Consider the following 15,971-nt stretch of genomic DNA (forward strand, 5'->3'; position numbering starts at 1 on the left):
ACTTATTTTAGCAACATTTTACTGGCTTTCGTCGCGTTCTGGAATATTATGCACTTTGTTCGTTTTCAGTTCAGATCGTTTTATCACCCTCTGGATGAAACTTCGTGAAACATCAAATTGTTTGACCAAGTCCCACGTCGACGTACTCGGATTCCGCTTGAAAGAAACAATTAGAGCTTTCTCATTCTTGGCGCATTTTCCTGGTTTTCGTCCAGCTCCTGACTTGTGGTCTACTGCAACACATTCCTGGAACCTTTGAAGGACCCCTGAGATGGTTGAATGATGTATGATCTTCAAATTTCCCAAGTTCTGATACGATAACCCACAGTTTTGCATGTGAGTGAACGAAATCCTTTGGCGAACAGTTTGCTGATTTTCTCTTATCTCGATTTGAATCTCATTGACAATTTCAAAACTGAACGGATGCATTAACAAACAAACAATATATGCATATAATTGAGCCAATCCTACTCTATTTTTGTAAGACGTAGCGCAACGTCAAAAGGAAGTACATACCTTCAAAAAAACATTAATTTTTGCTTAGAAATCTCAGGAAGCAAACCGAATAACAAGAACAAGAGAATAGAAATATATATTCAGATAAAATATAATGCAAAATGAATTACGAATAATAATGTGGAAGCCAAGATATTAAAAAGCAAGAGACAGGAAAATAGGGTTATGAAGGATTTATTGTACAATAAACAGAACATTAAACAGTTACGAAAAGAAGAATCAGGAAAATGACACATGACAAACAAAATAGAAAACGGTATAGAGGCTGTAAGAAATAACTAAATTTTGTGATTAAAAAAAAATAGGATTAAATATAATAAAAAAATTAAATTTTGAAAACAAAAAACGATGTAAAACTGAAAAACATTAAACTAAAAAACAAGAATTTAAACAAATATGGAATTGAAGGCAGTAGCTAGATTTACATAATTCACTATAAAGAGAAAAATTCCGGTTCAAAACAAAACAAACAATAAATCAACGAAAAAATGCAGTAACAAAAATAATTGATGAATGGAAAAACTCGAACGACAACTGAAAACATTTTGTTAGACATAAATCTGCAAAAAAGATTAGCACATATATGCATATAATAGTACAAAAAATGGAACTTGGTGATCAGAATGAATGAAAGAGAACAGAGTAAGAAAAAGCAAGTGGAAAAGTAGAGAATGAGAAAGGTAATTTTTGTAACGAAAAACAGAAAAAAATAATAGCAATTCATACTGGATAAACAAATTAGTATAATCAATCGAATATAACAAAAGAAACGCACTAGACTGAATTGAAAAAAAAAATAAATCTTGATGCTCAGCCGTAAATCCTTAATTTCAAGTCACATCAAACTCTATTTGACTGAGTCCGGTTTTAGTACCGTGATAACTTCGAGATAATGACGTAATGCTACAACCGCGTTTGTGGTGCATTTCACTTGTGTAGTGTACCATGTTGTTAACCCAACAGGACTTCAATTTCTGCTCTAATTGCACTTCAGGTGATCCAGCTATTATTCGCTTTTAATAGGGACATTAAAGCGTGTTAGGTGGTTCATCACTTTATGAGAAGCACAGTTCGATGGAATGTTGGTCCTAGCCGACACCAAATGACACCAAATGACAGCTCGTGCCTGTGACTGCAAGGCTTTCAGCGCGAATTGTGCTGAGAAAAATAATTGGCTTACTGTTCCTGTATGTGCACATCAACAATTATACTGTTTCAATCAGGGAAAGCTCGTTACGTAAGACGGCTAAGCTGCTTTATGCTGCATCCTTGAAGCATTTCAGTCAAGTTTTATGTCCGATGCGCATTGCATTGCGAATTAATTTCAAAAATACTTACCGATAAAAATCGCGTAATTAAAGCTGAACTCTGATGGAATGAAAGTCACCGCGAACCCAACGCTATCCGACTTCAATTTGAAATGAACACAAAGCCGATTTAGAGCAAATTGATATGATTGTGAAGCACTCCACAGGCCCAGCAAAGGTCCACCTGTGTCGGCAGTTTTCACGTTGCAAGTAGAAACAAGCTCAGCGAAATAACACACGATAATATGAAATTGAATTTCCCGCAAAAGCGCATAAATTGGATTACACAATCCCGGACCGAAGCGTTCGGTTGAGGCGATCGTGCCCTTTTCCCCCCTGTGACCTGTTACCTAGGAGCACCTAGGTATCCTCGTGCCGTTTCACAGGGTGTTCAGAAAAAAAAACATTGAAAAGTGACAATTGTGACACTGAAATAATAATAAAAATTTGGCAAAAACTATCATCGTAACTATCCCGCGAAGCGGGATGCTTTCATACCGGGTCAATAATTTTGACATCAATCACCCTGTCATCGCGGTCAGCGGTTCGCGAGACAGTGAAACAAATTCTCCAAAATTACGCTGACACCGTAGATAAAGCCAGCAGCAGACCACCCGAGCAACGCAACGTATGCAGATATCGGAGCGTTGATTGGCTCCCACTTGCTGGTGTCATCCTCGGTGGCAGTCCCACGGAAACATTTCACTCCCAACCAACCTCCGTTGTCGTCATTCGCGCGCTTGTTCGCAAAAGGTGAAAATTTTCCGCGCATCGTGCGGTTTTTTCCCCTCGACCCGGTAGATGTTTGTTCCTTCTTTTCCTGTTTCTTTTGAAAAGTTGCCTGGCAGCTGCCGGACTTTTTTTTCGCGTGGTACGAAGTCCAGGTACAAAGGTATATATTACTTTTTAATCCGTCCGCTACCGGATGACTGTTGCCATTCTATACAGAAACGGAGTTGGGATGGTTTGGGTAAAATATTGCTTAGCCAAGAATTGCGAATATTACGATAGACTATCTATATTTTGCACCTTTTTGAAAGCAACCCTTCACTTGCCGGCTGCGCTGTTTGAGATCGATTTGCGATTCGGAAACACAATTTTTAACAATCAACCGAAGATGATTGTCATCCGCAGTTTGGCTAATTGAAGGCGATGACAGTACATTCATCACGTCATTGTGCTGTGATAAATTGAGCAATTGATGCGCTGTTTGTTTGGATTAGAAAGGAACAACATTCACTTGATAGCAGTTTTACGATCTGAGGATTTTGCTTTTGCTGCTAGTGAGTGAAACAGGTTTCGTAATCCTTATGTGTTAAGGGTGATTGTCATTAAATCACATGAAAAATAATTGGATTTCTAGTTGTTGTTTTCATACCATTTTTTATTTGCTAACATAAATAATTAAAGTTATTATGTTGGATTAGTTCTCCCAGCAGGTCTAGAGGTACGATGTTGGCCTAACAAGCCAGTTGTTGTATGTTTGGGTCCCGGCTCGGGAGAAACTTTTGGATAATTTTGGATCTCCCGTCTGTATGGAAAGCACCGTCACACAGATATGCCTCCAGCTTTGTGAAAAAAAAAAAAAACAAACAAACAAAAGCGACGGGCTACTATTTTTCCCTAGGGACTGTTAGCATCAGAATAGGAATATATATCACATATGATTGGTTTGTGGTCATTTTACAAAATAAACAAACTGTCACAAAATTGGCACAAATTGGAAATTGCCAGTTTATATTTACACGAAAATTTAAAACTTTTTAATCCCATATTTGGGCCTTTTGAACATCAAAACTTTTGAAGATAAGTTAAAGGTAAACCATGAATTATGTTAGAAGTAGATATAAATTAGATTAAATTCCAGTATATACAAAGAAATTTCTTTTTTTAGGGATGTGTATAAAATTGATTTTCCGCAGTGTTTCAGCGAGTGGCAGAAAAGTTTCAACTAATTCATAATTGAATGATATTGGCAATTTTGTTGATTATGTCGTCATTGCAGATTTCCATTAGCAAGTGATGTCGACATCAATTTCTATCATCACATCAGTACTTTATCAGTTATTGCGAGAAAAATGCTATTCCACAACCAATTTTATCGAGCATTTTTAGTTTATGGGCAATAGATGCCATTTTGTGCTATTTTTTTTTTAATTACGACTCGTTTTCGAGAAGCACTACAAATGCTCTCAACATGGTTAAAAATTTTTAGAGCTAAAACGATTTGCTTGATCGGTGTGAAGTCTTCAGTAAAGTTGTAAACGATAATTTTGTCTTTTTAACTCCAAAAACATTTCTTTTTAAAAAGTTAAAAGAAAAAAAGAAATATAAATCTAATTATCTAAAATGGGTCTTTTTTAAATAAAAAAAATCAAATATTAGCTGAACTTTGATGACTGTCCGATCATGGAGAAATAAAAAAGAGTTATACCTTCTTGGAACAAATTTTTTTTTCTAATTTTTTTACAGGGTATATGTTTTTGGGAGGACAAAAAGTCTGCAAAGTTTCAGCCAAATCAAAAATTGAAATTAAAAAATGTACTAAGCTTGGACATTTTTTATGGAACCGCTCAAATAAATTGAGATACATCCTGCCGTAATTCTACGTTAACCTTACGGCCGTAACCCTATCAACTATACCTTATGAATCAAAATGTCTGAATAATGACAAGAGATAGAGAAAAGTTGTTAGTGCTGACTTCTAGGGAATTGCCTGAACTTTTATTTGAAAGTATTAAAAAAATTCTATTTAAAAATCAAAAGCAATTTGAAAATAAGACGATCATCTGAGATTTCTTTCTATTTAAGTAACTTATATGTAATATGTGTTTGCCTGAAACTCCTTTTCTAACAAAACGTTTGTCTAACAAAAAATATTTTTAACGTGGGACAGTGTTAGACGCAAAAAAATTTTTTTTTCAGAAAAACTTTGAATTGCCTACCTTAATTTGTTGAGTCAAGCTTAAGGCAACTACAAAATTTATTTAAAAAAATCGGGGATGACCGATTTTATGAAAAACACATTTTTTTTAAAATTAGTGTTTTTCAGTGAAGGATATCATTTTTTTTATTTTCAAATAAATGTAAGACAACAAATTTTCTCTAACTCTTGTCCATACCGTTTGTCCAGGTGACGCAACGGCGTTAGAAGGCAAAAGTGTGAAAAATTCAGAAATATTTTTTTAAAAAAGTTCTTTTCTCCAAAAGAGCCCATCTTAATTTATTTATAAGAGTTCGAAACAAACAAAATGTCTGGCTTAATAGCTTATTTAGTATAAAAATGAAAATATTCAGATATATCGATTTATATGGAAAAATAAAGCTCTTTTCAAATGTTGGTGCAGAAAGAATTCTGAAAAAAAAAAACACATACACATAAAGTTATATTGAAATATGAGAGGCTACTACCAACAGGCGTGAAATCGATCAATTGTGTGATATTGATCATACATTTCAATGATGCAGGAGAACCACGAATAACGTACTAAAAAGGCGTAGTTGAAGGATTCCGCGCCAACTCGACTGAGGTACTGGAATCACCCTCTCAGAATTCAATAAAACTTTGTGGATGTGTAGGCCTTACTACTCTAAGCAACATTGCATATTTCTTTTTTTTTTTTAATTTAGCTATACTAAAATATGGAATGGACTGATTTTTTCTTAGATCGATATATTTAAATACTAACAAGAGTTGATTTTGAATTGAATTGAACCCACACTAAAGCAAAAAAAAAACAGTTCTTACAAGAGGACACGAAATTCACTTGCCAGTTATAGCTAGACTCCATAAAGCCCTCTCTACAGATCACACAAATGGGCTTGGCCGCTTAAAGAACGAAAACGGTCAGTTCACAACGGACTCTCAGGAAACACTTAGTGTCATGATGGATACACACTTCCCAGGCTCGACTCAATTGACTTCCGAAAATGCACAGGACTTCTATATGGCTCAACCTAGCTCAATTCATGACAAGGTTAAAGCTCAAGAATTAGCCATTGTAATATTCACGACGTCAAGAGTTGAATGGGCAGTGGATTCCTGAAAGCCCTTTAAATCGCCGGGGCCAGATGGGATTTATCCAGTGCTTTTACAAAAAAAGCAAGGATATTATAGTCCCCTGTCTGGTGGAGATGTTCATGGCTAGCATGACACTAAGCCACATTCCGAGTGAATGGCAAATAGTCCGCGTCATATTTATTCCTAAGGCTGGAAAACGTGATATGACGAGTCCCAAAGCATATAGACCAATCAGTCTAACTTCTGTCATTTTGAAAATGATGGAAAAAATCATTGATCTACCTATCAAATTATCATACTTAAAAAGTAGACCATTAAACAAATTTCAGTTTGCCTATCAAACTGGTAAATCAACTGAAACAGCACTCCACACGCTGGTTTCAAAACTAGAGAATTATTTTGAGGCTAAACTGACAGCCTTTCTTGATATTGAGGGAGCATTTGACAATGCTTCTCACGAATCTATAAAAAATGCTTTGAAAAAACGCGGGTTTGACATGTGCATCTTGAATTGGACTATCGCTATGTTATCAAACCGGTTGATAACAGCCAATTTAGGAAGATCAACTTCAACGACAAAACCAACAAGGGGATGCCCACAAGGAGGGGTTTTATCTCCCTTATTGTGGTCTATTGTTGTCGATGATCTTCTTAACAACTTAACGAACCTAGGATACGGAATCATCGGATTCGCTGATGACATTACTATTTTAGTTAGGGGTAAATGCGGATCTACTATTTCCAATAGAATGCAATACGCTTTAAACTACACACTCAAATGGTGCAAGCTGGAAGGACTAAGCGTCAATCCTTTTAAACAGTCATAATCCCATTTACAAGAAATAGAAAGTATAACAATGCAACTCTTAAGTTGGGAGACACACAGTTGGTGCTATCCAAGCGAACTAAGTACCTAGGTGTTATGCTTGACCATAAGTTCAACTGGAACGACCATCTAAAGTATGCAATCTCAAAAGCAAACGACGCTCTTTGGGCTTGCAGCCAAAAAATGGGGACTCAAACCGAGGATGATTCACTGGATATACTCGGCAATAGCGAGACCCAGAGTAACTTATGCTTCGCTAGTGTGGTGGCCTAAAACTTCACAATTATCAGCTCAGAAGAAGTTAGATAAACTACAACGTCTGGAATACTTATCAACAACAGAAGCAATAGCCAGTGCACCATCCAAAGCCTTAGAAGCTCTTTTATATCTTCTACCCTTACATCAGTATGTACAACTTGAAGCCGAAAAAGGTGCTCTTAGGCTAAAACGTGTTAAAACTTTTCAGGACGGGGATCTAAAGCGACATCTACGAATCCTCAAAGATTTCCAACTGAACACGTTAATAACCATGAATGTGGATTGGATGGACGCTGGAACTAACTTCAATGTTCCTTTCAAAGTGATTGAAACCAATCGCAGTGAATGGGAAGAAGGAGGTCCCAAAGTTCGTCCTGGATCAGTCATATTTTATACAGATGGGCGAGTCTACAGGCGCTGGGGTCACTGGACCAGGAATTAGTATATCAATTCCAATGGGGCAGTGGCCCACAGTTTTTCAAGCAGAAATAAATGCTACTCTAACTTGCACAAGAATTTGCTTGGCTAGGAAATATAGGTATGCCAATATCTGCATTTTCTCAGATAGTCAAGCAGCTCTCAATGCATTAAAAGCATATACATGTCAGTCGAAGTTGGTTTGGGATTGTATTCAAGGGAATGAAAAAGCCGATCTCTTAGCAAGAATTGGTTCTTCAACTGCATTCGTCGGGCCGGAGCCATTCTGTGGGGTATCTTCATCCTGTTTGAAATCTGAGCTAAGAGGCTTGGAATCAATGATGATTGATGCCAACTGGAAGGCTTACTCCAAAGCAAGGCAATCTAAACTATTCATTACACCATGTAAAAAAATCACACGGAACCTATTCAGTATGAATAAAGCTGATCTGAGTACGTTAACTGGCCTACCTACTGGGCACTTTCCGAGTAAGTATCACCATAAAAAATTAGGTAAACTGACAGATGACTTATGTCGTTTCTGTAATTCTGAAGTAGAAACCTCGGAACACTTACTGTGCCAATGCAGCGCATTAATTCAGTAAAGACTGCGTATTCTTGGAAAAGGTATCCTCACGCCTAATGAGATATGGTCTGCTGAACTTATGAAGGTAAGAAACTCCATCAAAGAAGTCATACCTTCTTGGGGTGAAATGCAAAGTCTGGGTGCGACTATCACTGATACCCATAGTGATGGAATGAACTGACAGTGCATAAAAATTAACACGAAGTATACCACAATATATCTAACTAATGATAGCAGTGGTCATCGGCTCCTACAGGAAAAATAGAAGAAAAAAACGATTCTTCAATTCAAAATTAAATATTGTTTTTTTTTCTTTCCTGCTTACCATTTGTTTTCAGTGTATGTCTTTATTGGAATTCTCAACTTTGCCTAATACTGGCTAATTGACATACTATCTTCAAAATATATTTAGTTTACAGAAAGCCTCAAAAAACGAGAGCAAGTATTAGATCAAAAGTCCACCGCTAGTGGCGCTGCAAAATATAACTTTTTAGTCTTGAACTTCAGAGAAATTTTGTCTTCAGCAAAGTTGTACAAAAAACTTTGACAATAAGCCCCTTTTCTTCGAACCTTTCATGTTTTGGATGAATAACGTTTCATGTTAGGTTGATCCTTGAAATTAGATTTTTTCAAAAATCATAAAATCTGTAGCATTTGTAAGGCAACAATATTCAACATTTATTTGTATATCATCTAAACACACAACTTTGTAAACGGCACAATAAAGATAGTATCTACACAGACCGTGTTAATGCCAAAAAATATAAGAAAATATAACTCTTTAAATTGTATATCAGGCGCTGAAGATACTGGAAGGGACTAGTTTTTCAATATATTTATATTGGTTCTGTGGTTAGCGATGTCGGTCGGCTAGCTCTCCCACACGGTTGTGACATCGGGTTCGATTCCCGATCAGGTCGAGAATCTTTTCGAGCTGGAAATTTTCTCGACTCAGCTCTGGGGCACGGTGTATCGTTGTACTTATCCTACACATGCAAATGTGCCAAGAAACAATATCGATAACGAATTCTCTCAACTAATCTAGTTGATCGAGACCGCATAAGCCCCCCAGGCTTGCGTGCGATATTGTTTTACAAATATATGCTTAACATTGTTGCTTTCACATACTACAGATTTTGAAATACACTAAGGTTTTTACGCGGATTTCGGAAATTACGCTTTATCCCATTGCTTTTTACACGCGCTACGTATCCCTCACGTAAAAAAAGACTCAAGTGTATTTGAAAAATTTAATTTCAAGGACTAGTTCCATTTAAAACGTTGTATCTCCGAAACAAGAAAAATAAAAAAAAAACTGTCTTCATCAAAGCTTTTGTGACAGCATTATCTACAACTTTGCTGAATTTCTCTAAAGTGTGAGACTGAGAAGTTAGATTTTGCAGCGGCGTAGTTTCAAACTAAAACTTATACTTATGGAGTATGGAGACTTATGGAGTTTTTAAACTAAATTTCTTTTATTTTCAGTATTTGGAAAGTAAATTAAAAAAGTTCATGATTTTAATCTCTCGTACTACTGTGCAATCAAACAAACCAACACTTTCCATGGAATCAATTATAAACAACCCTCCAATTTTGGCCAGTATGACAAAAAAAACAACTGAAGCCAATTTCCACCATCTCGCATTATATGGCATCTTTCTACCAAATAACACACTTACTGACACGAAAAAAAAACTAAACAAGAATAGAGAGCTAACATAAACCCGTGCAAATCGGTCGTTGCTCGCCCTGGGCTGGGTGCGTCGTGTGGACACGCAAAGCTAGAATCCGTCATCTTACCGTGCCGCGGGACGGAAAGCGTCGCAGTTATTTACGATTGCAGAGGCCAAAGCATTTCAAGGCAAACTGGCCACAGCTCTGGCCTGCCTCAGAGGGTATTTGCATACTGTATTGGATTACATCCTTCATCAGTGCGCAGCCCCGTGAAACCCCGCCGCTGCCGCAGCCTGGATCCGAAGGAGGTACATTTTTGCCAGCGTGGATTACGTACGGATCAAATTACCGGTACGCCCGGCTGACTGGCTGGGTGTTTCACGAGGAATTTGAAGGTTTTCTGATCCGGATCATTGTGCCGGTTGTAGGGAGCAGGTAAGCCTTAGGACAGGTGCGCTGTTCCTATATTACAACGATTTGTTTGGTTTATCTTCGGAATGATACCTATTCAAATGAGCAATGAATATTAAATTGTTCTCACAGCTGGTGGGCCGATGGAATGCTGGATGGGGCGAAGCTCGGTTGAGGTGGCAAAAAGGGTGCGTGGGCATCGCTGGGATGGCAAAGGAGGAGGGATTTCACGCGAATTCAATTCACTGTTGGCAGATTTTAGTGAAACTTTAGAAGTTCAAAGACATCGGTAGTTTGAGTATTTTTTTTTCTTTTTTCGAAATTCTATGTTTGAGGGCCGCTTAAATTACCTATTAACTCAAAAAAAATCTCTAATATCGAGCCAATTTTATAGATGACTTTTCGTGAAATTCCTCACATATCATTTACTTTAAAATGTTTAAAGGTTTCGAATGTGTAAGATTGTCTGGAAATTTATGACCAAATGTCGTATTAAACGCGTTGGCCGGTAGAATCAATTAACAATGTTAATTTATACAATTAAAGGTCATATATCCAGTTTTGCTGGATTAAAAACCATAGAGCATATTTCATCTGTCGTACATTAAACATACGTATCAAATTCATATGTAAATATAAATCCAGCTGCAAAAGTTCACTTAGGTAAACTGCTTCTCCACTTTCGCAAAGCTAGCAAAAGCACTTGACATCAAGCGAGCAGAGAGTGAACGCACTTCAGAATCGCTGTCATGAACCGCGAAGACAGGCAAAACGGCAAAAACCGAGACTCGTCGGTAGTTTAATTTGATTACTATGTTTGACGAGTTTACACGGGTTCCGCAAGGTGCCGTGACGGTTTGCATGATGTGATATTGTTGTTGATGCTGCTGCTGCTCAGTTGAAGGCGTACAACACCCTCGCGAAAACCGCAGCTGTCTGTCGGTGCAGTTATTAGCTTCGCCACACCTAGCGACTTTGCATGACGTTCGCCTCAATGCCTCACCGAAGAGGGAGAGAGAGGTGTTGCACTTCATCTTCAAACCGAACACCCGCACAACTCAACTGCTGACAAGTGCGCCGATGTTTACTTACTTATAGAGTAAGTTGACGTGATTGCATAAACTTTTGTCATCATGCTAATAGACACATTGAGCTCACGCGAGCGTTCAAGATGATGATGATGATGCTAGTCACTTTGGGGTTTGCTAATTTCGTACGCTAATTAGCACCTCTAGCAAACAAATTTCTAAAGGAATTCCGATGCTTGCGTTCGACCTTCAGTTGGCGATTCGATAATAAATTTTACGCCCAGAGTAAAGCACTAATTGCAGCCAAGTGCAAATTTTGTACGCAGCAGAAATACGCCAGACCCCCGTGAGTGCTAATTACTTAATTTAACAACGCGATAGTTAGAAAGACGCAGAGCCAGTTGCTAAAACCATTTAATTTATAATTCATAGCGTTTTGGTTCTAAAGCTACCTGAAGTTTGCGGCCATATAGATGCCAACGCTATCACGAACCGGGTTGCTATCTTCCAAAAGTTTCTGACCCATAAAACGTGGAAGAAGCAAGTGGAACCCGCAGGTTAAGATGATATGAATTTATCCTCTCCCTGTTTCCTAACTACCTCGGGTTCGAAGCTCGGAGCTCATTTATCGTAGAATAATGTGTCCAATTACGCTCACTGGCGAGAAATTATTATTTTCCTGCTGCCAAGCGTCGACATCGACCGAAGGTGGGCTACCTTTAACCGGTGCGAGACTTTCTTGGCGGCCGAACAAACGCCGTCATATACCCGCCAGGTGGAACAACAAGTTCAGAGCTTCGGTCGTGGACGTTTCACCTCGGCACCGGCTTAGCCCTACACCGTGACAAGACCACACCGCTGAGACGGTCGCATCACCTTGTGCTGCTGGCTGGCTGGCATCGGATCGAATCGGAATGAATAAATCGCTTCGGTAAGTACGATACCGCACCTTCTAATTTACCGCAATGACTTCGCACCGGTGGCGATGGATGAATTATTTTTGCTCTGGTGCCGTACGGTGCGCAGCAAAACGTTCATCGGCGATTATCGGTTGTTATTTTTGGTCCCCCTGTTGCTAGCGGGTTTCATTGGATTGTGGAATTGCTTTTAATTAGGATAATTCCCGAAATTGGTTTGTAGAAAAAAAAAAACAGGAGTCTGTTGCCTAATTGTCTATCGCATTGCCGGATCATTAATTCGCGTACTAGGTTCTAAAATCCAAACGTGAGGAAAGTTTGTTCTCATGATGAATTTTACATTTATACCTCACCGATGTAAAACGAAACTTGATTAAATTGCCACGTGTGATGACGATGAGCATATTTGTTTCCCACGACACAAAACAATTTCAGAATGCGAAAAATAAGTTCAGTGATGTTGTTACATGATTGCCGTTTATCTATCTTCTATCTTCTTCTATCTTCTGCTATCTTCTATATTAATAAAAATAAGTCGCTGTCCGTATGACACAATTTAACTAGAGAATGGACCAGCGGGTCATCGTGAAAATGTGTATATACTGGTTTTTGGGGCCCAGGCAGGTTTCTATGCTAGTTTGAGACCCCTTCCATCTTTGAAGGGAAGGGGGGGGGGTCTCAAACAAAGTAAATACAAATTTCTACATAACTCAAGAACTAATCAAGAAAACGAAACTAAATTTGGAATGTAAAAGTGTTTAGTAACAACGAATATTTCTATGGTAGTTTAACACCCCTCCTACCTCTGGAAAGCAGAGGTCCCATACAAATAAGGCTTAAATGTCTGCATAACTCAATAACTAATGGAACCAACTTTGGCACGTGGAAGTTTTTGAAAGTAGTAAATATGTTTCTATTGTGGTTGGAGACTCCTCCCTTATTTGGAAGGAGTGAACTCCCGTAAAAATGAAACACAAATTTTTATAAACTCGAGGACTAGTCACTCAAAAGGAACCAAGTTTGCCATGAAAATGTTATAGGGGCAAGACATGTTTTTATGATGGTTCGACACTCTCCCCTCCTCCTTTCCTGAAGAAGAGGACTTCAATACAAATGAAACACGAATTTCTACATAACTATACTGCCGGTACCTGGATAACTGTCCCATAACGAAAAACAGCATGTTGTGAAAACGGCGATTGAATATTATCCGTAAATTTTCTGATTTCCAGCTATTTTAAGCAATTACATCCAAAACCAACGACTAGAAAAGTTTCATGGCACCACAAGTTTAACGATAAAAAAACCATAGGTGGAATTGGTTTTACGTTATATGACTTGAAAAAAAAAACAATATGGGACAAAATATGCGGGTAATTTTCAAAAGTACTCGCATATTTTGTCCCATCACATATAAATTCAACCAGCAACCGGCAGTATCACCGGCTACGTAAATTGTTCTACAGAAAAACAAATTTGTTTAGTCAATTGAATGACATATTTCTTCATGCCTAAAATTATCCGATGTACACTAATCTGAAGCAAAATTAGATGTTTGCAGTTTGTACCACTATGCAGTGGGACTGTAATACGGGTACTTTCAATATGGGACAAACACATCTTGGTATTTTTTCAAAGTTTTTCCATACTAAAGTATCAATTTTAGATTTTTTTCGGAAAATATGATAACAATTAGGGCGATTTCCCATGATAACTCGAAAGTGACAAAAATCAGTATGGGACAGTTATGCGAGTACCGGCAGTATGCAGCTAATCGAGCAAATGGAACCAAATTTGGAATGTAAGGATTTGAATTACTAGAAATGTTTCTATGCTGATTTGACAATCCTCCTTGCTCTTGATGACAGGGGTGGGTTCCACACAAATGAAACAATTATTTCAACCAAGTTTTTAGAAATCAGCTTAAGATGATTGAGGTGATCAGATACACATAAGCCAAAAATCGACCCCAATTTGAATTCTAAGATGGCGACTTCCGATATTTGGAAATCACAATGATACCCAGAGGTCAGAAATCAACTGCACCAAGCCATTCTGAAATCCAAAATGACGACTACCTGTTTCTGGAAAACAACCTAAAATGACTGAATATCTCCCAAAATGGCTATTCCCGTAATCAAGATGATGCATAGGAGCCAAAAATTGATCCCAGATGTCATTTTGAATCTTTTTGGGGCCACCATATTTTTTTAGAGAGTTACTTTATCAGAGTTAGATAAAAGGTTTTGTCAAAAACATATTCATACAAAATTGTCTATCGTAATATTAAGGTCTATAATATCAGCTCCCACCGACCAGTACGGAGCAACCCAAAACTCCGTCAAAAGGAAATAAAACGAAAGGGCAAGGGGAGCTCAGCGGAGCGCTTCAACAAAATTGAGAGAGAGAGAGTGAGTATAGCCGACAGGAAGCACACTAGTTGGCTTGAATTACGCAGAGTACATTAGACCTCTCCAAACTGCCTAGGAACTCGGACCTGAATGGGTCGAATAGCAGTGGAAATCCGTGACCCCCAAAACTGCCACGTCAGATGGGGTATGCTCAGTCCACGGTAACTAGTTCCGTTTACCTGCGTATTGAGGCGATTAAGGCTCAAGGAGTACACTCTCCCCACAAAGATGTCGCTGCTGGTGTTAAGCTTGGTATCCTTCCAGTCGGCTACCCAAAACCAGGAAACAGCAGGATGGTTAAAGTCCGTTGCGTCATTCATAAAACACTGGCCAGGGACAGATCTGTTTGCGGTCGACGAAAAAGACATCGTTCGTCCAGAAATACTGATTGGGTTCTTTCCACTAAGTGCAGCAGACTATACGGATAGGATTCTTGTGCTACTTAGGAGCCAAGACGATGGCCTGGTAGTAAATGCGTGGAGAATACTCCAACGACCCGCTATCAAGCAGCACGTGGAACTTGTGCTCTCGGTCGATGAGGCTTCTATGAACTCCATCAAAAAATCCAAATTTGTGCTGGATTATAAATTTGGATCTGCAAAATTAGGCGAAGGCCCGAGAAACAAGTTCAAGTGGAAACAACTGAATCAAATGAGCAAAACAATCCAACTAGTAGGAGCTCAGACCTCACGAGCGGTTCCATTATCATAAAAAGCCACAAGGAAACTGGCGATGCTGAGCCGTACTTTTGAAGGGATTCACGGAGAGCAAACTGGATGTTGCGTTAATTCAGGGGCCATGGATATATAAAACTAGAATACAACGATTTTCTTCAAATGTATGTAACCAAATTTACGACGATTGTCAGCCCTCGCCGCAAAACTGAAATTCGTATTGCATCAGCATACTTTCCAGTGAGTCGTAGGAGAAGCTCATCCACCAGAGGCCGCAAGATTGGTTTCCCATTGTGAGGAACAAAACAAAGCTTTTATAATTGGATGTGATGTAAACGCTCATCACACGGTTTTGGTCAGCACAGATATCAACAACAGAGGTGAGTACCTTTTAGGCTGTATATTATCACAAGGGATAGAAATATGTAATAAGGGGGATAAACCAAGTTTTTGTGAATGTATAAAGACAAAAAGTTCTTGACTCAACCCTATGTAGTCCGGTGATCTCTGGTGGAATAAAAAATTGGCACGTATCAGATAAAGAATTTATCTGGCCACAAGCAAATATTATTTGATTCCGAAGCTAATCAAGAACGCACTTAGTTCATAAGAGATCCCTGGAAAACGAATTGGGAGCAGTATAATTCGAAGCTAACAATTGCTTTGAACAGCTTTGAAGGATTTTCCAAATCATACAGATAGCTGGAATAAAAACAACTACCGAATTTGATCTTCGATTGCTGCCTTACAAAGATACACTCTACAAGAAGAGAGATACCTTGTACGAACTCAACAATGGGACGAATACAAATAATCTCTCACCGTCTAAAATAAAGAAAGGAGAAGATCAAAAAGGAAACATTTGAGGCATATATGTGCAAACATCGTCTCCCAGATGGTCTCGAGGTACGATGCTGGCCTAACA

General features: G+C 38.4%; 1 protein-coding gene across 3 annotated transcripts in view; it reads right to left on the reverse strand.

Annotated features, from left to right (window-relative positions):
* LOC129731322 (uncharacterized) overlaps positions 1 to 15,971 on the reverse strand; it is a 257,203-nt gene that overhangs the window by 137,754 nt on the left and 103,478 nt on the right. Inside the window, exon 1 of one of the 3 annotated variants that reach the window (XM_055691203.1) lies at positions 13,030 to 13,046. The exons of the other annotated variants lie outside the window; for them this stretch is intronic. The gene's annotated coding sequence lies outside the window, so the exon portion shown is untranslated. Of the gene's footprint in view, positions 1 to 13,029; positions 13,047 to 15,971 lie in introns of those variants that run through there. 3 annotated transcript variants of the gene reach the window in all.

Source organism: Wyeomyia smithii, chromosome 3 (assembly GCF_029784165.1).
Source record: "Wyeomyia smithii strain HCP4-BCI-WySm-NY-G18 chromosome 3, ASM2978416v1, whole genome shotgun sequence".
Lineage (NCBI taxonomy): Eukaryota > Metazoa > Arthropoda > Insecta > Diptera > Culicidae > Wyeomyia > Wyeomyia smithii.